Source organism: Balearica regulorum, chromosome 16, assembly GCF_011004875.1.
Source record: "Balearica regulorum gibbericeps isolate bBalReg1 chromosome 16, bBalReg1.pri, whole genome shotgun sequence".
Taxonomy (NCBI): domain Eukaryota; kingdom Metazoa; phylum Chordata; class Aves; order Gruiformes; family Gruidae; genus Balearica; species Balearica regulorum.
In genome coordinates this window covers 1,089,839-1,113,153 of record NC_046199.1, presented here as the reverse complement: position 1 = coordinate 1,113,153, position 23,315 = coordinate 1,089,839, and the positions used below count along the sequence as shown (strand labels likewise).

Sequence of the window (23,315 nt, the reverse complement as noted above, 5' to 3'; positions counted from 1 at the left end):
TGCAGACCCCTTCATGACTGCTGGCATGGGGATGTGTGCGAGATGGTGTGGTGAGGACACATATTCCCAGGCCACAAGCTCCAGCACCCTTGTGGGACTGCACTGCTGGGCTGCCCAGGGCAGGCTTCTTCCCCAGGAGTGCCTGATCTGATGCTCAGCCCTCAGGGCAGCCCAGTATTCACCAGTCCAGGGGCTGGAGGGTGGGATGGACAGAGGCCACTGGTCCATCAGACACTGACCCAGACCCATGCAACCGTCTTTTTCCTCCCAAGAAGCAAACATCCAGCCAGGCAGCAGTTGCGCCCAGCAAGCCTCACCAGGTGTGGAGGTGCAGGCAGTGGGGAGCTGCTGCTCTCCTCCTCCAGCTGATTAGGCTGAAGGACGTGGGGCCATCGCAGCACTCAGGCAAGGGGCACGCTGGCACCAGTGCTGTGGCTGCGGGGACCAGAGGAGGGCATGTAAATAGGGCACCCCATCTCCCAGCTCCGCTTTGTGGGACAGAGCTGATATAATTAGACGATACACCCTGTTCTGTGCGGCGTGCCAGGGAAGCCTCTGTGCTGCCATGGCCCCGGGGAGCCCAGCAGCCCTACTTTGGTGGCACCGCTCGTCCCAGTGAAGGTGAGCCACTTGCAGGCTATGACCCCTGACTGGTTTTCTCCCTCCTTCCATTTGCTACTCCAAGAAGCACTGCCAGATCTCCTTGCTAGATGACCATGTCTCCTCTCCTCTGCTGTGGGGTTTGGTGGCTTTGGTGGACCCTGCTGACCTATAAGAGAGGGGTCAGTGAGGAGATGCTGGCAGGAGCTGAGCACAGACTCTGCACACCTGTGGGACGAAGTGACGAAATTCACTGTGTGCCACAGTAGGACAAGCTGCAGGACACGAGGCTGGCCTCCGTGAGCCAAAGCCCCACAGGCAAACTGGGGGTGGAGAGGTCCCTCCAAGTCAGGCTGGCAACAGGGTGACCAGAGCCAGGGTGGGAGTGGGGCTGGATGCTGCTGGTGGCTCTCATGGTAGATGGCATCTCCTGCCCTTGGCAATGCTGCTGGAGGATAGGGTGGGTTGGAGGGAAAGGCATTTTTAGTTGGAAAGCCAAAATGGTGGGAGACCAAGCCATCGCTGTAGCTGGCGAGGACTCACCTCTGCTCTGAACCCAGCCTGGGCACCCCTTAAAGGGGGGTCCCCCTGCTCCACAGCACAGGCCGTTGCTGTGTGAAGGCCAGCCAGGGAGAGCCCCAGGTCCATCCCTCCCCTACCTCTCCCCAACGCTCAGAGCAGCTGCTGGCCCAGCACAAAAGCCCTCCGAGACCCAGCCTGCCTCGCCCGGAGGGAAAAGACTGTCACTTTCCTTGACACGTTTTAATTTCCAGTGCCGTTCCTGCTCTTTCCTCTCTCTGCAGATGTGACAGGATGTCTTTCTGGTCAGCTTGACGTTTTTGTGCAGGGTGGCTCTGTTTGTCCTTTCCTCCAGGCAAGGAAGACCAGCCTGTGTAAGGCACTGCTCCCCTGGGAGCCCCTGTGTCCTCTGGCACCTGGACCTCAGCTCGTGTTGCTCAGAAAGGGGAATTTCACAGGATTCACAAGGAGGAGGGAGGAGAAAGCCCAAACGTGTGGATTTGAGGAGGTCATCCCAGGTCTGAAGCAGGCTCTGACTCTCCTGCTTTGCCCAGCCATGGGAAAGGCCAAGCCCAGGAAGAAGCCAGTGAATCAAACCCAGGCCACCCACACCCTACTCCACAAGTAACTGGAGGCATCAGGAAAATGAACCTCTGCTGGGCAAAGCAGACAAGGGTCTGCTGGAGGCTGGGGACGGGCTCCAGTGTGGCTCCTTCTGCAAGAGCCTGGCCAGCAGGCTAGCCTTTCCACTCAAGATGGGAACAGGGGGAGGACAGGGACACCCCGGCAGCCCTGGGTGCTCTAATGCTTGTCATCATGTCCATGAGCTCTTTGTTCTGCGTGCACCATCTTCTCCCCAGTGGAGAAAAGATAATGCATGTTTTTCCATTGAAATTCACAGTTTTTTCTAACTTTTATCATAATGAGAGCATGAAATCTTGCCTCCCCTAGAAATTCAGGCAACTCAAGCAAGAGGTTGCTCCACATTTAACCAGCACGGTGCAGGGAGCTGCGGTTTGGGCAGTGGGTGCTTTTCTCCCAGCTGTTGTGTTGTCATCACTGTTAAATAGGTGTCTACAAAAAATATGCTCAAATGGTGTAAAAACGTGGCTGAAAGCGCTGTTCTCTCTCAGATCATATGTTTATGGGCATAAAGAGCTTTTATAGGTAGATTAACTTAATTAAAATTGAAAGCACTCATTAATACCACTGCAACTCAATCTAATAATACCTTAAGCGGGCCAGGTTCATCTCTGTGATGAAGCTGCTCCTCTGTGGGGCCTGTGTCCCTGAGGTTTCCTGTCTCCTCCCTCTGCCTTCACATCTTGTTTGCATTTCTGTGTTGGATGATGTTGTGCTCACTCAGCACCAAGGGTTGGCAGGGAGCACCCGGGGCCAGGCGGGGTGGGAGACCATCCAGGGTGGGTCTTGCAGGTGTCGAGTCCCAGCAGGGTCATACCGGGGGTGAAGGGTATGTCTGCCTTTGTGCTCTGAAGATGTGGCTCATGCTTTCGATCTCTGGCTCTTTGCTCTCTCTCTCCTATGGAAAGCCTTTGCATGCAGCATGGAGCACTTCTGGAGGTAGCTGAGCTGCTTGGGCTTGTGTCTGTTGGTGGGTTGGGGAATGGGGGTCAGCACTAGGATGACTTTTCATAGAATCATAGAATCACAGACTGGTTTGGGCTGGAAGGAACCTCACAGCCCATCCAGTGCCACCCCCTGCCATGGGCAGGGACACCCTCCACTAGCCCAGGTTGCCCAAAGCCCCATCCAACCTGGCCTTGAACACTGCCAGGGAGCCAGGGGCAGCCACAGCTTCTCTGGGCAACCTGTGCCAGGGCCTCACCACCCTCACAGGGAAGAATTTCTGCCTCACATCTAATTGAAATCTACCTTTTGGGAAGGGCCAAAGCTGTAGAGCAGTTCCTGAGGTGGTCCTAGACCCGCCTGATCTCCTGTTTGATCTGTAGCAAGTTTCTCACCCAGGAGAGAGGAGCCCAGTCCTGTAAGGAGCTACATGGGAAACAGGGGCCCTGCTAGAGACAGCACGGGTTCAGAAGGGGCCGAGGCCAGCTCTGCTGCCCTCCTGGGCTGGGAGCAGTGTCTTGTCTCTGGGCACTGTCTGGAGGAGGTGTTCAGAGCAGTCTCCACACACTTGTGGAGACTTGTGGATATGGGTGTCATCCAAAACGCACAGGCATGGGGCTGCTTCCATCCTGCCCTGTGGGTGGCTGCGGGGCTGGGATGGTCCCCTCAGAGGTATGGCCATGCCTGTCTGCACACGTAGGGACTGTGGCGCCCGTGGCACTCAATGAGTCCCATCACAGCACGGGGCTTTCCTCTTGGAGTCCTTCCCCAGCCAAAGCAGCTCTGCCACGAGGGGAAGGAGACAAGGGGGGGCCCTGTGAGCAGTAGGGGTGCTTGCTGTGCCGCTGCCTGCCAATGCCCAGTCCTCCAGCGTGACTTGCCAGTGGGCGGGCGGGAGGGAGGGTCCGTGTCCCCCTGGAGACAGCGCAGGTGGCCTCCAGCCCGGCGCCAGGCTGCCCTTCCCTGGCAGCAGCATGAAGATCCGATTTGTCTCCCCTGCCTTCAATTGGCCCCACTAAGCAGGTTTTAATTTTGTTAAATAAATATGAAGTAATGGCAGTGGGGCTAGGAGCCAAATGGCCTGGGGACATCCTTGAGAGCCGTGCGAGCTCTGCAGAAGGGCAAGACTCACTGCAGGAGCCGTGCGAGCTGGGGATGGCGTCGGGCAGAGCCTCCCAGAGCAAGAGGGAGCTGCCGGCAGCGGGGCCGGCGGGGTGGTCCTGGGCTTGCTGGCGTGGAGCAGATGCGGCTCCACGCTGCGGTGTGCTCACAGCGCCTTGCTGCCTTCAGAGCAATCTCTAAATGGCTGCTAAACATTACTGTCAGAAGCACACTCATCTTCCCTTCCTAATTAGTGGATCAGACAGTAATTTGTAATCCTTTTGAATAGGAAGATCTTAGTGTCTAGCCCTGGAGCCTGGGCAGGACACAGGGAATGGCAACACGGAGCAGAGCTTGCCTGGCCGACAAGGTGTTCAGGCAGGGAAAAGGCAGAAGATCTTTCTGCAGGGTCCTCTCAATCTCTGCAAGAATTGCTCTCCCCTGTCTCTTTGGTCCAATGCACCTTCCTCTTCCTTCTCCAGAGTTTTGGCATTTTCTTTTCTCTTTGATATACCAAGTGTAAAATAATCAGCATGGCAGCCCCAGCAGCAGGCTGGCTCACAAGTCAGCTCCTGCCTGTCTCCAAAGGGGTGGAGGTGGCAGGGTGGCAGAGCTGGCAGGAGCCCGAGCCCTTTGCACCACTGGTGAGCTGGCTGGGCACGGGCACGCTGGAGTTGGGATGGGCTGGGGTTGGGGAATCCCCCCCAGAGCAAACCCATCCCCGTGTGAGTCTGGTCTTAGGTGGGCTGGTAAGCATTTACATTTTCAAGGCTAAGGATAAAATGAGACCTGGGAGCAAAAGGGGAAAAAAAAGCCAACAAGCTGAAAAATAACATGCAAGGGAGGCAGGAATGAGGGCGAGAAGTGCACAGAGGGCAAGGCGGTGAGCAGAGCAAGCAGGAGCGGACCCAGGTTAGATGGACGGGGAGGAGGGCGATGGGCTGGACTAGTGGCCATCAAGAGCAACATGTGAACCAGAAGTTTGGTGTGATGGCCACAGCCTATCCCAAGTGTCACTGTTTCTGTGTGGCCCTCGGACAGACCAAGCCGTGCTCTAGGGAGCAAGGCAGAGGTTGGGGATGGAGGCAGAGGCTCACAGAGGGGTCACAGCAGCTTCCCTGCACGCGCAGGAGCAGTGGAGGGGAGAGTGGTTGTGAGGTGGGCTGAGCCAGGAGAAGGGCAGCAGGCAGATCTGCAGGCATAGGATGCCAACGGGTGTTGAGGCTCATAGGAAGTTCTGGGTTTTTTAACACTGGTGACAGGCAGGAGCGGCATTTTGGGCAGACTGAGGGGACCAAGGAGCAGTAGCATGCTGGGACAGGGTCATGCAGCCCTCACCGCGTTACATATGGCACTGAGCAACTCCTTGCTGCTGGTGTCTTTAGCATCAATTAATCTGGGAAAAGCATATCTGTCCTGCATGCATTAACCTTTATAAATGGCTTAATACGAGGTGCAGCCGCAAAGCATAGGAAGGGTTGTGGGAGTGGTGCAGACGCAGGTCATGTTGTCACCCCGGGCATGAAGAGCCTGGCCCTGGGGCATGCAACCTTGGGGGGGCAGGTGCCCATGGGGCAGGCAGGGGGACGGAGCCGACCCAGGTCGCAGAGCAGAGATCTTGATGGAAGGAAACAGCTACAACCAGTGACTTCAAGGAACACCACTTTCCTACTGCATTTCTACAGTCTTTAGAAGAAAGTGTTTATAATAGCATCGGTGACTCACTGAGCACGCTTTACTCACCAGTTAATGACTGAGCAGAGTTCCAGGGCTCTTAGCGATTCTGGCTTAGATAAACTCAACCTTTTGCCCAGATTCCCATTAATAGGGGAGAGTGGTCTGGGGCAGGTGAGCAGCACAGTCAAGCACGGCATCTTTTTACCCCAGCCCCAGCCCCCCCAGCTCCCCGGATGCTGAGAGTCTGCATCAGAGCCAGAGAGAAAGGCGAAAGTAAGCGATTTCACAGGAAGGCTGGAGAGTAGAGGCTTCAGAAGCCACACGCTCCATTTTTGGAGCAAACCCCCACAGAGCTGCACCCTGAGACAGCTGCCCACACGTCCACGGAAAGGGTGGTGAGAGCCACCGAGCTCCTGGAGGAGCAGGAGGAGGTGTCAGTGGGATGGAAAGGGCACCATGGATCGAGCAGGGAGCTGGGGAGCCTCAGGAGCTGCACTTGCTGTGGTCCCTGGTCTTACGTAAAGTTATGAGTCTGCAGGGGAGAGGCTGCTTTGGGGGAGAACAAGAGGTTCCTGGAAGACAAGCTTCAAGCCAGGCCTGGCTACGAGTGGCTTGCAAGGAATAAAGCACAGGAATGGGGCCACCGTGCAGTGCAGGGCCTTTGTGCACTGTCAGAGCCTACATCTGGAGAGGGACAGGCTCTAGCTTTCTGGAAGAGAGCGCGTCCCACCAACATGCCCAAGCTTGCTGCCCTGGTCATGCTCCAAGTGAAACATGCCGTTTGGTGCATGCTGACCATGGGAAGTCCCAGCCTGGCCATGGCTGGAGCTGTTGACACCAGGTCAGCGGAGTGCGCGGGAGCCCATCTGCTGCGTCCTGGTCTTCTTGCTGAGGATGAGCTTCCCCTGGCTCTCGCCCCGGTGGGCCACGCTGTGCTACCCAAGCAGTGAATCATACAGCCAGGGTGAGCGGGTGCTTGCAGGTCATCACCAGCCTGTCATCACTGCCATGGGCTTTGCCCTCCAACCTGCCGTGCTTGTCATGCTCTCTGGGGAGGTTTTGGTGGCCCCAGGCACTCGCCGGCTGGTTTGGGCAAACCAGAGGCCAACCCTCCACAGGTCCTCCCCTCCTGGAGCGGCTCTGGATCAAGCCACTCCACATGAAGTAGGAGCCTTGACACCAGCATTGGCACTGGTTTAAATAAACTGCGGGACTGGTGAGATCAAAATTCCTTCCTTTTGTGTGCCGGGAGCACGCACAGGTCTGGCTTGTGTGTGGGGATCCTGTGATGGCTGTGAAGGCTCCTCTCCTTAGCTAGGCACATGCCGGGTCGGTGGTGAAGCTATTGCAGAAGCAGGATGTGAAGACAAAAATGAAAATGATGCTCGAGTGTGTGGGGTGGGGAGGAGACCCACAGGAAAGGAAGTTGAGCTCTGCCGGCTTTACTGTCCATGCTGCCTGCACCACTCTGCTGCAGCCCGTGGCTGTGCGCAGGGGGGGCTGGAGGCTGCTGGGCTTCCTTGACCGAGGTGGGATGGACCCCTGGGGCCTTTTCCAGCAGGCAGGCAGGCTTTGTTCAGCCCGGCATGTTCAGATCAACGTGTCCCTGCTGGCAGCAAGGCCAAGAGCCAAGGAAAGACCTATGTGTCTGAGAATAGGCTTTCTTGTGCCTGTCTATCATGTTTGGATGCTGGCTGCGTCCGAACTGCCTCCTGGGATGGTTCCTGCCTGCACTGGTCCCAAACCACGCCCTGAGCCCAGCCAAGGGCTGTGCCGAGACTGGAGGGGTCTGGGCTTAGTGCCTGGGCTGGGGAGGTTTCCTGGAGGCTGGACCCGGGGCTGCCCACTGCAGAGGTAGCCGGAGGGGGTGATGCCTCCCTCATTGCAGAGCAGGGAAGGGGCTCATGCTCCATCCTAACCAGGCATGTCCTGGTTCACGTGGACCAAAGAAACCCCTCCTCGGTCAGAGGGACTGGGAAGAGGAAGAGTGAGAGGTTTCTGGGGGCTTCACCAGCTTCTGTACACCTGGAGCAGGGGCCTGAGCGGCACCTGGGCAGCAGCTCAAGAGGGGCTGCTGCCAGCAGGCCCAGCCCGATGCGGATGTGGGGTGCCCAGGGCGCTCAGGCCCTGGCGCCTGCACTGCCGGCGGATGAGGCGTTCCGGCAAATCCATCTTCCAAACTGCTTTTGACAAAACCATAGGGTTTGAGCTACTTGTTTTGCTGTTACGGGGTAGTTCGCGGCTGCCCCATAATCTTGCCGGGCTGCCAGGTGTCGTCTCTTCTGGGCACAGAGACCTGCCAGGGCTGGCCCCAGTGCTCGGCGGGGCAGGGGGACGTGTGGGCCCCCTGGACATTTGGGGGTCCCAGGTCCCCAGGGAGGGCAGGCTGCCCAGAGGCAGCTCTGTGTGCGTGGGATGGATGGGGAGATCATCCCAAACATTTGCACCGGGAAGACAGCAACAGAAATATTTACAGGAGAAGGAAGGGGATTGAAGAAATCATTTTAAGATTTTTTTTTTTTCCCTAGCTTTTCCTTTTTCTCCCTAAATTACCAAATCTGGGACAGAGAGCTGGCTGTTTGCATTTGTCACACATACACACAATGTTACATCTATGCATTATCTTGACATCAAAGGGAAAGTGTGACGTTTCTCTGGCTGTGCAGGCAAGAAAGGACACTGCCTGCTTTTGGGAGAGAAGAGGTTATTATCAAAGGGTTACAGACAGCTCCTGGAAAGGAGAATGAGAAATAAGGATGGAGAGCACAGAACTGGGAGCGACAGTGAGGCGCTGCAAAAGCAAATCTTCTCCTGGTCTTTTCATCTTCCCTCTTTATTAAAGCAGGGTGAAAGCGAGCCTCTCACGGCATGGACTTAGTTATTATTTTAAGGAAAAAGAGTCTGCAAATGTGATGGCTGGAGGGAGTTGGGGGATTTTGTTTGGGGAGGAGACTAAAGGAAACCTATCCGCATACAAAGCTTTACCGCAGCAAGGCTCAAGGTTAAGCCAACACAGCTGCCTTACCACAGCCGGGTGGGTGCTGAGCTCCTCGGGGTGGGGATGCTTGTGCCACCGTCTCAGCTCCCTGAGGAGTTCAACACCTCGCCCCCGTAGACCCCAAACGCCCGAGCACTTGGAGGGGCATTTCCCACCGTGCCACATGAGCTCGGGAAGCTGCTGAGCACCCAGGTCAAACCAAGCTTGGGCCAAGGTGTGAGACGCGGTGTGTGGAAACGGACCTGGCCGGGTGCTGGCCTGGTTCTGCCCCGGCTCCTGGGGACGGGCAGGCCCACGGGAGCCCCTGTCCCCCCGAGTCCTTCAGTGCATCCAGCTGCGGTCCCGCAGCCCTGCCTCCTGCCCTCTTGCTGCCCTCCCTGCAGGCAGGGCAGGGTGGCAAGCTGCCGGGGGCCTTCCCCACGTCCCCCTCCTCTGCCTGCGGGAGCGGATGACCAGCTTGTCCCCGTGCACGTCCCGGCAGTGCCCGTGACTGGCAGTTGAGCCCTCTGCTTGCGTGGAATTGTCCTCAGTGGGGCCAGCTGGGCAGCCCGGCTGAGCCAGCTGAGCTGCTGCCAGGCAGCTGGGCAGCCAGGAGGAGCATGCCCTGCCTCCAGCCTCCCAGCTGCTGCCCGGGCAGCCCCCACAATTTGCCAGATGACAGCTCGCCTTCCACCCCAAGAGGTCTCCCAGCAACGGGGTTCCTGGGGCTTTCCATCGGTGCAAGGTCAGATGCTCCCAAGGGCTGTCATCCCCGCTATGGAGAGCTGCAGACAGTGTCTTCTGCTGAGCTACCTCCTTTCTGCTCCATCTCTCTCCTTGCACCAGGGAAGAAGCCCAGAGGGACAGTGGCAGCGATGTCCCCCAGCCAGACTGCTTCCTAAAGACCCCACATCCAGCCCTTGCTCTCCCCTGAAGCTCCTCACACCAAAGCAGCACGGCCGAGCTCCCCTCTCCACCGCACACACACCACAGGAATGCAAGCAAACCCATCTCAGGGCTTTTCTGCAATGGAACTGGGTATGAAAAACAGGAGGGAGAAAAACTTCCAAGCCCGAGACTGGTGGTAAATCCTGCTGGGGAGCTCCTGCGGGGAGTCGGTGCTGGAGGGTCCTTGTGGAGGTGACTCGTCCCAGTGCAGGGAGCTGCAGGCTCCGTGCTTCCAGCCACACTCCGGAGCTGGCGGAGCTGGTGCAGATGAGTTCACAACCGGAGAGCAGCAAACCACAGGGGCTGGATGTGCACGTCGTCCCTCCTGCTGAAGGTTTCTTGTCTGTCTCGGGGGAAGCCTGGAAGGCAAAAAGGCTCCTGCTGTCCTCTGAGCGGCCAAGGTCATTTCTGGGAGCCAGTGCAGATGCTGGCTGCCACGTGGCTCATGCCCGCAGCACCGTGGGGTAATTAGCTGGAAAGATGGCCAAGCGGTACGGGAAATGGGCAGGGAAAGGAAGGAAACAGCAGAGCCATGCCCAGGTTGGGGCCTGAGGAGGATGCTCTTCTCTCCAGAGGTGCCTCTCCATGCTCAAGGCTTCAGCCCCTGGAGTGGTGGGGAGACTTGTGCGGGCATGTGTGGGGCGAGGGGTGCGAGCTCTGGCTGTGCTGGCTATCAAACCTGTCTCAGTTCTGCATCAGGGTACTGCAGGCTGCCCACGGTGCCTCGGCAGTGCCCCCAGCCATTCTTCCCTGGCCCTCCACGGACAGATTGTGTTTGTTTCAGCTCAGCGCGCTCATTAGATTAAAGTGGAAGAGTCGATCTGATCAAACTTGGAAACACAAAAATAAACGTGCTGGGTTCAGCAGATGGAAGGAACAGCCTGGCAAGTCGGGCGAGCGATGGCAGCGCCCCACAGCAAGCGCTCGCAGCAGCTGCTTCGCAGCAGCCCTCGGACACACCTTCCCCGTGCCGCGGTGCATGGTGCTCCTGCCCCACGGTGCAGTGTGGTGGGGATGCCGGTGGGGATGCCGACTGTGGCGGTGAGCCTGGGATCTGCTCCTGCTGCCTCCAGGCAGCCTACGAGGGGGGTCCCACTCTCACTAGCGTTCACCGGGGCTGAGGATTTGCTGGGTGCTTCTGTCATAAAACTCAGCAGCATCAACAGTCATTCCTCATCTCGAAGGAGAGCGCTGAGAACAGAGGTGAATGAACCCGTGCACGATGGTACAGTTGCCAGATGAACATTTTATGGGGTATTTACTTTGCTGTGATGCTGAAGTACCTCTGGAGTTCAAGCACTGCTGAAATACATCTCCCCTGTCCTTTCCAGCTCATTAACACCCGAATGCAGCCTGGCCGGCACGGGGAGCAGCAGAGTCTCTCTGGGGATCCTACGCCCTCTGCTCTAGCAGAGAAAGCCCCCCCTGGCTTTCTCAGGAGAGCCTTCCCTCAAGCCCTGCCCTCGTCCTTCCCTGGAGGGGGCCTGAGTCCTCCAGGTTGGTGGCTCTGAGACCCGTCCCCGAAGTTTTCTAACCACCATCCATCCCTGCCAGCACTGAGGTGTCAGTCAGCAGAAGGGGAGCTGCTTCTCCTGCTGGAGACTTCTCCGATCTGTCTCTGCCACGGGATTCTGTACGTTATTGTCTGCTCCTCCAATTTCATAGTCATTTTGCCCCTTAGGTTTGGAGCTGCCTGACCCCCAGGTCTCCTCCCAGCCCAGCAAAGGCAGGTTGTGCCTTGAACCTTCTCCTTAGTTAAATTTCTAATGGGATTTCTAATGAGTTTCTGATGGGTCCCGGGTCTGGGGGTCTCCCACTGCCCTGGGGCTGGGGGTGATGGTTATATCTCCTGCTGAGCTCAATGGCAGATCTGCCCAGGAGGGAAGGAGCTGGTTGCTCAGACCCCAGAACCAGTGTCCCCAAGCACAGGTCCTGCTGTATTTGTGCACTAGGGGACTGGACTCCAGCACTAATATTCCAGCATGGATTTTAAGTTCTTTGTGGGTGATTTGAGTGATCCTGGCCGTAGTGATCCCAGCAGCTCTCCTCAGTGGCTGAATTGTGGCTTGGTGGTTCTCTGTTGTGCGCATCTTGCTGCCCTGAGTGTGCTGCTGATGAACCGGTGTTTCTTCAGGGAATGATGTCGCACAGACCAAGTACTGTCTTACTCAGAGTCCCCATCCCTCTGAGATGGATGCTGTTGGGGCTGCTCTGGCTCCTAGTCTGCTTGTGTGTTGGGTGAAGAGGCCAAGAGTCTGGGCTTTGGGAGATACAAGCTCTGTCCCTGGGTCTTCTCTTGGCTCCCTGTGATCTCTTTGGCAAGTCACTACCCCTCTGTGCCTCATGATACCTAGTTGCAAGACAGATTTAGGGCTCATCAGATGTACTGGGGAAGGTCTTTCTACTGGTGTCATGCAGCCATAGGATCTGCAGTGGTGGAGCAATTACAGCAGGGCCAATACAACCCCTCTCTGTAGTGTGTGGGGACAACCTTGGGCCAGCATCAAGCCACTGTCCTCAGCCCACTGGGAAACGATGGGGCTGGGATGAATCTTTCTGCTTGCGGTTCTCAGTCTGGGAAACCTCCTCCTACTGGCGAATGCTTCTGGGTTGGCTTCAGGGTCTTGTGAATACATGGGGTTGTCCGAGACACTGAAGCAAACTGTTTTTTAAAGAAAACCAAGAAGGGCAGTCCTATACTTTGCTTTGTAGCAGGTGATCTGCTTGGGATCAGGCAGTCATGTCTGTTCTCTCAGTCCCAGAAGGGTTTTAGAGCCGGCAATGAATGATTTGGGAGGCAGCTGGGATGGGAAGAGTCTGGTTAGCGTTTGGGAGTGAGGGAACAACAATTGATACCAGTTGGAGATCGCCTTGGTAGTGAAGAACAAGGAAGTGGAATGTGCGGATGCTGGTCCCCGGGCTGTGCCAGGAGGGTGTGGAGGTGGTGTGGAGGTGGCCTGATGCCAGATGGGGAAGGTGGTACAGCAGTTTGCGCTTTCTGATGGGCCCGGGGTCAGATAACTGCAGTGAGGATGAAAGGATGCAGAAAGTCACAGGGGAGGGATGTTGGGGGTGATGGGGCTGTGACCTCCCCCAACTGTCCTTACCACAGTGGGGAGAGGAAGCTGCTCTGTGGTTCACAAGCCTGACCACTTCTCAGTGTTCAGTCCTTGGGCAGCAGCTCACCTTGGGTCCTCCACTCTCCCTGCACCATGGATGGGACTTAGCCCAAGGCTCTCAACCAGCCTGCCTGGCAGTCACAACCCCTGTCTTTGCTTGGCACCTGGTGCAAAGAGAGGAGTTTTGAACTCTTCTGTCTTATGAACTTGATTTTTTTTTCCTACCCAAATGTCTTTTTCCCCTGTTGCCAAGAAAGCTGTCTGATCAGCAGCAATTAACAAAGCAAACTGCAGTAACGACCTTTATAGTGTATTCTGTGTGGTTTCTCTGAATGTCCTCAAGAAGAACCTGCCAGATGTTTGGGGATTTCTGCTCTGCAGAGATAGGGCCAGGACATGGCAAAGTGTGGTGGGAGATACACAGGAGGGGCTGTGCTGGACAGGCAGTAACAGTTACTCTGCTGAACTTCACCTGGAGCTGACCTCCATGTGCATAGCCTCTGCAAGCAGTGGTCCTAACGCTGGTCAGCAGACCAGGCGTGGGCTGCGGGACCAGCACCAGGGCCTCCCGCCAAGGCTGGGAAACTTGGAGCTCAGCAGCTGATTGTGCCTCTTCGACTGCAATAGGTCCTGCAAGCCCTTGTGGCTGCCCAAGCTCTTCCGATGGTTTGATCTCAGCTATTCTTGTCTTGCTGCTGTTCAACAGCATTTCCAGGAAAGCGCTGGACTCGGGTACTGCTTTCCCATCCATCATCAATGATTCTCTTTTCATTTGCTTTTTGGGCTTCACCTTTTTAATCCAGCTGTCTTCTGCCTTACAAATGTTCTTTCCTCAATTACTTACACCAAGCTGCAAGATTGTCTCCATTCATCTCAGGAGCACAATGAAGCTGTGCACTCAGCCAGGGCTTCGCCAGCTGAGTTCACAAGAACTTGCACCAGGAGCTGCCCCCTGCGTTGTCAGTCCCCACTTATGCCATTGCACTGGGGTGAGGGGTGGCTCCACCAGTGCTTTCACCACTGACCACATCCCAGGTGGCTTCAGCCCATCTGACTCATGGGTCTTCCAGGTGCAAATGGTGCGGGAGCAAATTTCCCTCCTCAGCCTTCATCAGAGGATGCACAGTGACACTTCTTATTCCCTCCCTCTCCTCTGGTGCTGGTGTGGGGATTATCTCTCAAGTGACATGAGGAAGAAAAGATGCCTGGCTTTCTTGGAGGAGCAAGTTGGAGAGCAAGCAGTTTGTGTCTGCTTTGCTGCAGCAGCTGTTGAGCTCCTGTCCCATCCATGGGGCATGGGTTGGGGTTGGAGATCACCCAGGTGGTGATGGCTCTTGGTGAATGCCTCTGAAGGAGGAGCAGAGCTCTGCAGAGTGCATGTTGCCTCTGGCCCCACATTCAGGAGGCAGAAGGACTTCCCAGAGGAGGGAATTGGTGTCAGCTTGGAGCCAATGTGCAGTCAGAGCTGGGAGGTGCCAGATCCCCTTACTGGGAAGAGGGACTGTTGGGAGAGATCCCACTCTACTCTAACCTCTTCTGATGAGGACTGTGCTGTCCTTGTTCCCACTTGGGATTTCAGGCTCCCGATGTGAACTATGAGTGTTTGGAGTGATTCTCTGTGTCCTGTGCCCTGTCCTTCTTAGAGCTGCCCCATCTCCTGAAATGAGGAGGCTGCGGGTATGGAAAGACAGGTCATGTTTGAAGGGATGTGCTGAGCTGCTCTCAGGTGCCAGGGCTCGCCACAGCCAGCTCTGCTGTGCTGCTTCCCAGACTAGGGACCAGCTGAGACCATCCCTGCACGAAGGCTGCTTTATCCCCACTTCTTAATGCTCTTATCTTGAAGGCTCCCCTCAGATTAAAGCCCAGGCAGTCAGTCCCCTCCCTGGATTTATTGCAATGCAGTTTTCTTCCTCTAATCCGATCAGAGTGTAAGCTGCTCTTTTCAAAGTGCACGGGGAGGACCGATGTGCATGTCACTGACTGAAAGTGGTGGGAAGGTGCCCTGTGATTTAGCTTGGTGGCACTGCTGACTGTTTTCATGGCTTGAACCCCATTTCTCCCCTGAGCCTCTGAGAGCAGCTGTGTGATGTCCCAAGTACACCAACAGTCATAAGGTGAAAGGTTTGCTTTGGAACAGGGTGAGTTGCTCACCGTTGCTGGAGTCCGTTGACCTTCCTGCATACTGTCATCAGGCTGGAGCCCAGTCGTTGGTCTCTGACAGGCACGGAGAACCTGGAGTCAGGGGAATGGTACTGTCCATTTCACAGGACCACAGCAGGGGTTCAGGTGACATATGAGCTTTTGATGTCAGCAGTGTGACTGCCATCCATTCATGGTGGACTGGTTGTTCCTGATGGGCTCATGAGTCCATGGCCATGCTTGGAGCAGGGCTGGAGAAGCCAGGGATGGACTTTCATCCCTGCTTCATAGAATCATAGAATGGTTTGGATGGGAAGGGACCTCAAAGATCATCTAATCCCACCTCCTGCCATAGGGGGGACACCCTCCACTAGCCCAGGTTGCCCAAAGCCCCATCCAGCCTGGCCTTGAACACTGCCAGGGAGCCAGGGGCAGCCACAGCTTCTCTGGGCAACCTGTGCCAGGGCCTCACCACCCTCACAGGGAAGAATTTCTGCCTCACATCTCATCTCCATCTGCCCTCCTGCAGCTTCAGGCCATTCCCCTTGGCCTGTCACTCCCTGCCCTTGTCACCAGCCCCTCTCCAGCTTTCCTGGAGCCCCTGTAGGGACTGGAAGGGGCTCTAAGGTCTCCCCGCAGCCTTCTCTTCTCCAGGCTGAACAACCCCAACTCTCTCAGCCTGTCTCCATAGCAGAGGTGCTCCAGCCCTTGGATCATCTCCGTGGCCTCCTCTGGACTCTCTCCAACAGCTCCATGTCCTTCTTGTCCTGGGGACCCCCGAGCTGGACGCAGCACTGCAGGGGGGTCTCACCAGAGCAGAGCAGAGGGGCAGAATCCCCTCACTCGACCTGCTGGTCACGCTGCTGGGGATGCAGCCGAGGACATGGTTGGCTTTCTGGGCTGCTAGCACGCATTGCTGGGCCATGTTGAGCTTCTTGTCCCCTGACACTCCCAAGTCCTTCTCCTCAGGGCTTCTCTCAATTCATTAGGGCTGCTCTCAATCCACTGAGAGCTCCTTCTTTGTGTCTATCTCTTGCTCTGTTGAGGGACTGAGGAGCTGAGACCACTCCTCTCCGTATGGCTGGGTCCCTGCTAGGGCTCTCCTAGTCCTTCTGATGGGTGCCCTGTGGGTCAGCCCTGCTCAGTGTGTTCCTTGGGAAGGCAGGGGCATATGGGCAGCTGGGGAGGGCTGGTGGAGAGGAGAGCTAGTGGGAGATGCTGGGTACGGGTGTGCTTTGAACCTGACAGGTGGTGATACATCTGGGGTCTGAGTACTTTGGAGCAGGAACATCTCTGCTGGATCCCTCCCTCACTGGTTGGGCCTGAAGGGACCTGGGTTGGGGGAAGACTGGAGGAGTATGACTCCATGATGAGGAAGGGACTGGGGTTAATCCATGCCTCCCTGGACTTACACTTGTCTTTGCCCTCCTCAGCCCAAGGAGCCTGGTGAGCACAGTCACAGAGCTGCTGCCTTGCTCTGCCCATCCCACAGCCAGCGCATGGACCACCAACGTCCTCCAGCTCGCGAATGACTGCAGCATCCTGGCAGAAGAGTCACCTTGGAGAGCAGCGTCCGGACTGTGAGTGCTCCGGGCACCACGGGCAGGGCAGGGCATGAGGCAGGACCCCCATGGGGTCATGGTCCTGCTCCATGGGGTTTCCTTGGGGCAAAAGGCAAGAGGAGCCTGTGGGTGTTGGAAAACTGTGGGCTTTTCCTCTCTCGGGATGCTGTTGCCCTGCGAGGCGAGAAGAGAGCCTGAGCGCCGGGTGGCAGCGAAGGAGGAGAGGTACTGCTGGCAGAGCAAGGGGAGACGGGGGGCTGTCCGGGGTGCACCGGTGAGCTGATATGAGGTGCTGGCGTGGCCCCAGTGGCCTGGGGCAGAGGGTGACTGGAGGACTCTGATACGAGTGGGTCTGGGGGCAGGGAGAGCTGTGATGGTGTCTGCGCTGTGTGATGCCTGTGGTGCTGGGCAGTGGCTGGAGCAATGTCAGAGCATGGGAACATCCAGTCTCCTGCTGTGACTGTGGGGCAGAGGCTGTGGAGACCAGGCCAGCCATGAGCCAAGTGGCAAGCAGACCCAGGAGGCACCTACACCCACCAGGTGTAGGGCAGTGGGATCTGTGGGGCTGCCCCTCACTATGGTTTGCTTCCTGCTCTCCGCTGTTAGTACGTGTCCGTGAGTTCAGCTACATGTGTGGTGGTCCCCAAGGCCCCTGACTCGCTGCAGGCTAGGTGGGCAGGAGGAGGATGCAGATGCTTAACCCCCTCTGGTGAGCTGGAGAAGGAGGCTTCTGCAGGGAATGGCTGCAGCCCTCTCAAGCACATTGGAAGCCTGTATGTCTCCTTCAAGGAGAGAGATGAGTGTGTACAAAGGGCAGGGCTCTGGATTCCAGCAGTGTTGTCACAGCTGCTAAGGTCCATTGGAAAGGAACTTGTTCTGAAAGCAGCAGACACTTGAGAAGTGGTGCATAGGCAGAGCAAACCTATGGAGGAATAAATCACATGCCTTCCCCATGTCAGCAACAATCTCCTGCCCTGTCCCAGGATGTGACACCAGCTCCATCAGCAGCTCAGCCAAACCCAAACATTCAAAAGATCGTGATTTGGCCTCCCAAAGGGAGGAGATGGTCATAAAATCCAATAAGCATCAAGAGCATGTCAGGGGATTTTCCTTCCCAGCCCTGGAGCCTTGGTCAATAGCAAGCGGCTGTGGGACCCCAAGGGGTGGGAGACAGTGCAGGGGCTGGTGTGGGTGCCCTATCCTGGCCCTGATGATACTTAGAAGTAATGACGGCTTCTCCAAAGAGCACAGGCTTCTGGGGAGCTCATGACCCTCACAGCATGTGGTTTTCTCAGTACAGCAGCTACCCTTCTTTGAATTGTTGTCACAGGAAAATCCATGATGTTTTTTAACCAAGTTGATCTTTTTGCCCACCCAGTAAGAGTGTCTTTGTAGCCTTCTGGGGTCATTGAGAAAGAAGAGGCATGTGGTTTTCTGAAGGCTGACACACACGGAGGTTTCTCCTTAACATCGAGGCTCTGGCAAGTGGTGCGGAGGCCTCAAGATTTGGGGATGAGGATGGAGGTCGGACATACATGCATGGAGGGATGGGCTGTGCACCTGAGATGGCTGCTGTGTTGGATTGAGGATTGAGACACAACCGCATTCTCATCCCCTTCTGCACTGCACAGAAGACCTCCTCCAGGTTTCCTCCTGGAGAGCACATGCACAAACAGCAAACCCTACCAACACCAACCAAGCACGTGGTCTGGTGGTGACTGAGACACAGCGATGCTCCAGGCAGCTCCCGCACACTGTAGTGCCAAGGACAGGGCAAGGATCAGAAGGAAATTAAATCAGATGGACTTATTTGGGTATTTCCTGAATGTTCCATCCAGGAGGATGGGTGAGACAAAGCTTGGTGTCTGATTTGGGAAGGGACACTTGAGACCAGGCCCCACAGGGCGCAAAGGTGGATGGTTGCACAAGGGAAAGTGATGTCCTCAGGGTAGGAGAAACCACTGGGAACTCCCCTGGGCGTTGGGAGGCCCCCACACCGGTGGGACTGCCCCTCTCCTATGGGACCTGCGTGGCACAGTGAGAGCACCAGCCCCGGTCCTCTGCTGCGAGAGCAGTGGGCAGCAGGAGCAGGGTCCTTGCTGGCTGACCTTCCCTGCTTCCCCACTCCCTGGCAATCACCCATCTGTCTCTTTCCCTTAATTGCAGTTGCTTGATTTCTCTCTAGGTTCTTTTTTTTATGTAGGTGACACATGTTTGGTTCGAAGCACTTAATTACCTCTTGGGATGCGTTTCATTTATTCATTAAGATAGAAATTGGAGTTGTCGGGTTTGCTTTATTTTGCTTTTTTTTTTTCCTTCTTTTTTCCATTCTGTATTTTGTAAGAAAACAGTGAGGGGAAAAAAAAATCCCCATATACCTCCAGCACGTGTGTGCCCAGCCTCTCCCCTCGGTGCCTCCTGAGCAGAGGAGCGGCGATGGGGAGGAACGGTCCTCCCCGGCAGTCTGTTGGCACGTCGTGGCTCCTTGGAAATTGGAAGGTGGATCGCGGTGCTGATGCCAAGCCCAGCTCCCACACTGCTGCCGTGGGAGCTGCTGGAAGGCGAGAGCCGTGTGCCAGGTGCTCTGGCTCGGGGCAGGAGTGCTTGCGATGGAGGGCTTGCAGCCTGACCTCCTCCATGCCTCAGGCTGCATGGTGCCCTTGGCCCCTGCCTGGCATGCGGGGGAAGCTGTGTCATGGGGGCAGAGACAGGCCTGGTTCTTCCTCTCTGACCTGAATTGTCTTTGCCCTGGAGATGTCTTTGCTCATGTTCCTGTGAGACCCGAGGCTCGGGGCCAAGGATGTGTGTGCAGGACATGCTCTTGCCCTACCTGTGTGACTGGGAGATACCCACTGCGCTCGTATGGTGTCAGACTCCACGCTGGCATTTGGGGATGCTGTGGCTGCACAGTGTGTTGGTCTGCGGATGGGGATGCCAGCATGTAGCAGGTGATGTCCCAGGAGGCAGGTGGCAGAGCTCAGGACAGCCTGGCTGGGGGACGCACTGCTGGATTGGCTTCCTGCGCCCTTTGTAGCATGGCCGGGCAGCGGGTGGCATCCACGGTGCTGATGCAGTGATGCTCAGGAGGGAGGAGCAGTGGGCAGCTCCCTGTTGCTAGAGCTGCCCTTCCCACTCTGAAGGACATGTCACAGGAGCAGAACAGAGTGGTGGGAGGCATGGTGCTTCATTGGTACAAGCCACCTCTGGGTGCCCCTGCCCTCCTGTGTTGTGGGGCAGGCTGGAAACGAGGGACCAGCCTCCCCCTGCACCTCTTCCCAGCACAAAGGTGCCCCCTCACCACCGGGCCAGGCTGGCAGCCTTGCCTCGGCTTGGCGGTTGGTCGTTTTCCCCGGACCTGGAGAGGACATTTGTGCATGGCCAGGCCTGACGTGTGCCCGCTCCCAGCCAAGCTCCGTGAGCAACCCTTGGCATGACACCCCCGTGCAGGTGGAGATGGAGCCATTGGGCAGGACCCAGAGCTGCTCTCCCCCATCTGCTCGCTCTGTGCCAAGGAAGCCAAACCCCTCCTGGCGCCCATCTGAGAGCAGCTGGATGCTTCAGCACCTTCAAGAAGCAGGATTTTGCTCATGGCTGTCTTAAGCAGGGACCTTCTTGCAGTTTCTGCACAGAGCACTCAGTGAAACGCATCTTCAGAAAGGAGACTTGGGTCCTCATCACTAGTCAGGACTTCTGCTTTCATAACCCTTCTTGAAAGTACCCGAAAGTGCCGGTGCGACTGTGTGTCTCTTGCCGTATGTCTCATCAGGGCTCTGGTCTCACTCTGCCTTTGTCTTTCTGCCCAGGGAATGTATCGTGGTAAACCTCCTGCTGCCTATTGATTGTGAGAAACCAATAACCCAAATTAATTGAAAGGAGAAAGCAGCCTTGTAGTAGAAGTCCCCGTCCCTTTGCCACCTTGCGTCTGTGCAGAGAGGCCTCAGGGACAGCTGCTGTGCTGGGTAATTGCATAAACCTCCCCGTTCTCTGACTTTGGGTCTGGAGGTGAAAAGGAGCCCGGGCTGGGTGAGGTGGGGGAGCAGGGATGTATTTGCTGTGCTCCTGCAAGGATCTGCCCGTGTGGCTGGAGGGAGCTGCAGGAGAGGGTTGGCAGAGCCTTCGTACATCGTGGGGGAGAATCTGAAATTAAAAACTAAGGAGTGAGACTGATTGAAGATTCCAGAGCTCTGAGAAGAGGCAGCTGAAGACTTCTTACTCCTAATGGCCTCCTTTTGTATGTTGAAGAGAAGGTTACTCTAAGGCTCCAGCGTTGCTTAGTGACATGTGCCGCATGCAGAGCCAGTAAACGGGAGCGGGATTACCCCAGGGCTTGGTTCAAAGTCAGGGTCCAGCCTGTTTGAGAGGGACTAGGGGCCTGCTCCCCTACAAAGTCTGGCTTCCTTGAGTACAGAAGGAGATGGTGGAAGAGGGTGGGATGGCGAGTATTTACACTGCTCAGCCCAACACCCGGCCCATACTCTCTAGGTTTCCTCCTGAGAGAGGAGTGTATTCCCTGAGCACATCTGTAATGAAGCATGTCTTTCCCAAAGCGTTTGGTGTTTCTGGAGGGGTGAGGGTTGGCTGGAGGGTGCTCTGAGCTGATGTTCAGCCTGGAGAACTGCTGGCACAGGACAACATGAATAACATGGAGCCATGAAACCTAGCACCTGACTTGCAGGCTCCAGCTCTTCTTTTGAAGGGAAGAGGTCTGGCCTGCTTGCAGGGTCAGCTTCCACATTTGTACGTGATGAGCTTGTGGGATTTGTTTTTACACGCTGAAGGCCACTGGTGGAAATATCTGTACTCCTTCTGGAAGCTTGCTTGCTTAGAGACTGAATAAAAGCAAAGGACAGACTTTAAGGCTTGGTGTCTGTTGCCCGAGGCCACAGGTTTTCAAAGTAGTGTCAGTGCCATACCTCTGCAGATCCATCTTCTGTCTGGCACAAAAGTAGAGTACACCTTCTTCCCTGTAGAGAAACCCACAGGCACATACTGGAGGTAAAAAATGGAGATCCTAATAGTTGCCTGGCTACCTTCCTTGATAAACAGCAATCCAGACAGCCGATGGATTTGGGTTGTGTGTGGATAAAAGAGAAAAGTATGGAAGGACAGATGAGCGGGTGGACGGACACATGGATGGATGGATGGTTGGTTCTATCTGTTCACCTCTGAATTTATTCAGCTTAACTTTTTAGAACCCAAAAACCCACAGTGCTCCTGTCCCCTTCGTCACCCAGGGGCTGAACTCCCCCGAAGGCTTGTCACTTGTAAAGGACCCTGTGGACACCGTCCCTGGGCTTCCACGCTCCATCAGTCCCTGAACATCTCTGCTAAGGAGCACAGAACCAACTTCTCTCTCCCTGGACAGTGGTGGCAAACGTTGAGTAAGGTGGCTCCCAAAAGCTTGGTGATGGGGGAACTTGTACACCAGCAAACGTGGGGATTGTTTTGCTGTGGATTCCCAAAAGATCTTCCTAGCCCATAGTGCTGCATGTCTGGCAAGAGAACTTGTTGTTGGTTGTGTGAAGCAGGTCCTGGGTGTTGGAGATATGCACGTGTGGAGATTCATCTATAGGGATCAATAGGAGCCTGAACAGCTTGCACCATAAAATCAGTCCTCTGGGAAAGGGGCAGCCCCATTCCTGGGGGCTCAGAGCACGGCCCCCAGTACAGACCAGGCAGAAACGAGCAGCATGCCCAACACCGTGTGCCAAAAAGGGAACAAATCCCCCCAGTCCAGTTTTCTCCCAGCCTGGGTCCTCCAACCGGTCTGGCAGAGGGGCTGCACAGAGAGCAGAGGGAACACTGCTGCGCACTGCCTGTGCGTCCGCACGGCACGACCACCCTCCCAGCAGCGCCCTGGCACATGCTGCAAGGGGCTGCAGCCACGCGCCGGGAGCACTTCGCTCCCACCATTTCTCACAGCTCTTGTTTTGCTGCCAGCCAGCCTCCGCAGACCTGGAAGCTCTCTTCCCTCTGCCTTCTCCTCCTCTCCTCCCGCTTCCCAGGTTTGAAGAGAGAGCTCAGCCGGGGCTGTCTGTGCCAGAAACAAGCACAGGAAAATGGGAATGGATGGTTCCTGCTCCCAGCCAGGCTGCCTGCTAGGGAAGCTTTAGCTTTATCTACAGAGCCAGGCTCTCCTGGGGCCAGTTCCAGGACCTGCCTTGGGCAGGAGAAGGTGCTGGTGCTTTTCTGGACCCCTCTGCTCTCTCTCCAGAGTGGTTGTTTTCCTTCCAAGCAGCACTGCAGCACTCGAATAAGAAAGGATTTGCAATGCAGAGAAAAACCTCCCACCCGCCACTCAGCAGCGTGTGGGCTGAGAGCAGAGCTGGGAGCAGCTGTGCCACTTTGCTTTAACTGCTTGGGCTCAACACTCCTGCTCGTGCCCTCTGGGCTCGGCTGCCTCACAGCCTGTTCTGGGTCCGTTCCTGGCTCTGGGACCTGGGCTCTGGACCTGCCAGGTGGGCTTATGACACCCCTCTGGGACCCTCTGAGGTCCTGGGGGGTGGAGCGCTGCCCGAGGACCATCACCAAGGGTGGTGATGCTCTGCTCTCAGCTGGTTTGGGGCTTGCTGCATGCTTTATTTTCCCAGTCCACTGAGCAGGGATGGGGCTGCTGGCTTCACTTGGTGCTTTCCTTCGAGTCCTGGGCATGAAAAGCGCTACAGAGAGGGTAGAAGCAGATATAAGGTGCTGAGATTTCTGTGTCTGTGATCCAGCAGATCGATGTGTTACTATAGAAAGTGGGTGGATGCTTTGGGAACGGGGCACCAGAGAGGGCCTGGAGGACTCAGAGGTGCCGCAGGTTAGTCCCCACCAGAAGGGAGGACACTGCTCCTGGTCCCCTCAGGTCTGGGCATAGTTTTCTTTCTTGCTGGGAAAATGAGGATGGCTGGCGGAGGCTGGTTTTGAAGGGGCAATGTGTGCTTGGTCTTGGGTGTCCCCCGCACTGGGCTGGCAGAAAATCAAGCAGGCCAGGTAAGAGGGGCACCATCCCCAGATCTGGAAACCAGTGCAGACCACATCTGCTCTCCTGGGAAGGCCACCATGCTCTCTGCATGGGGAAGCTTTAGTGTTACCTACAGAGAG

The 23,315-nt window shown here is 56.3% G+C and overlaps 1 protein-coding gene across 4 annotated transcripts in view; it reads left to right on the top strand.

The window, feature by feature from the left end:
- The window catches only part of DLGAP4 (DLG associated protein 4), a 177,288-nt gene that overhangs the window by 10,253 nt on the left and 143,720 nt on the right, over positions 1 to 23,315 (top strand). For all 4 annotated transcript variants that reach the window (XM_075768558.1, XM_075768559.1, XM_075768560.1 and 1 more), the window contains exon 2: positions 16,101 to 16,247. The gene's annotated coding sequence lies outside the window, so the exon portion shown is untranslated. The remainder of the gene's footprint in view (positions 1 to 16,100; positions 16,248 to 23,315) is intronic.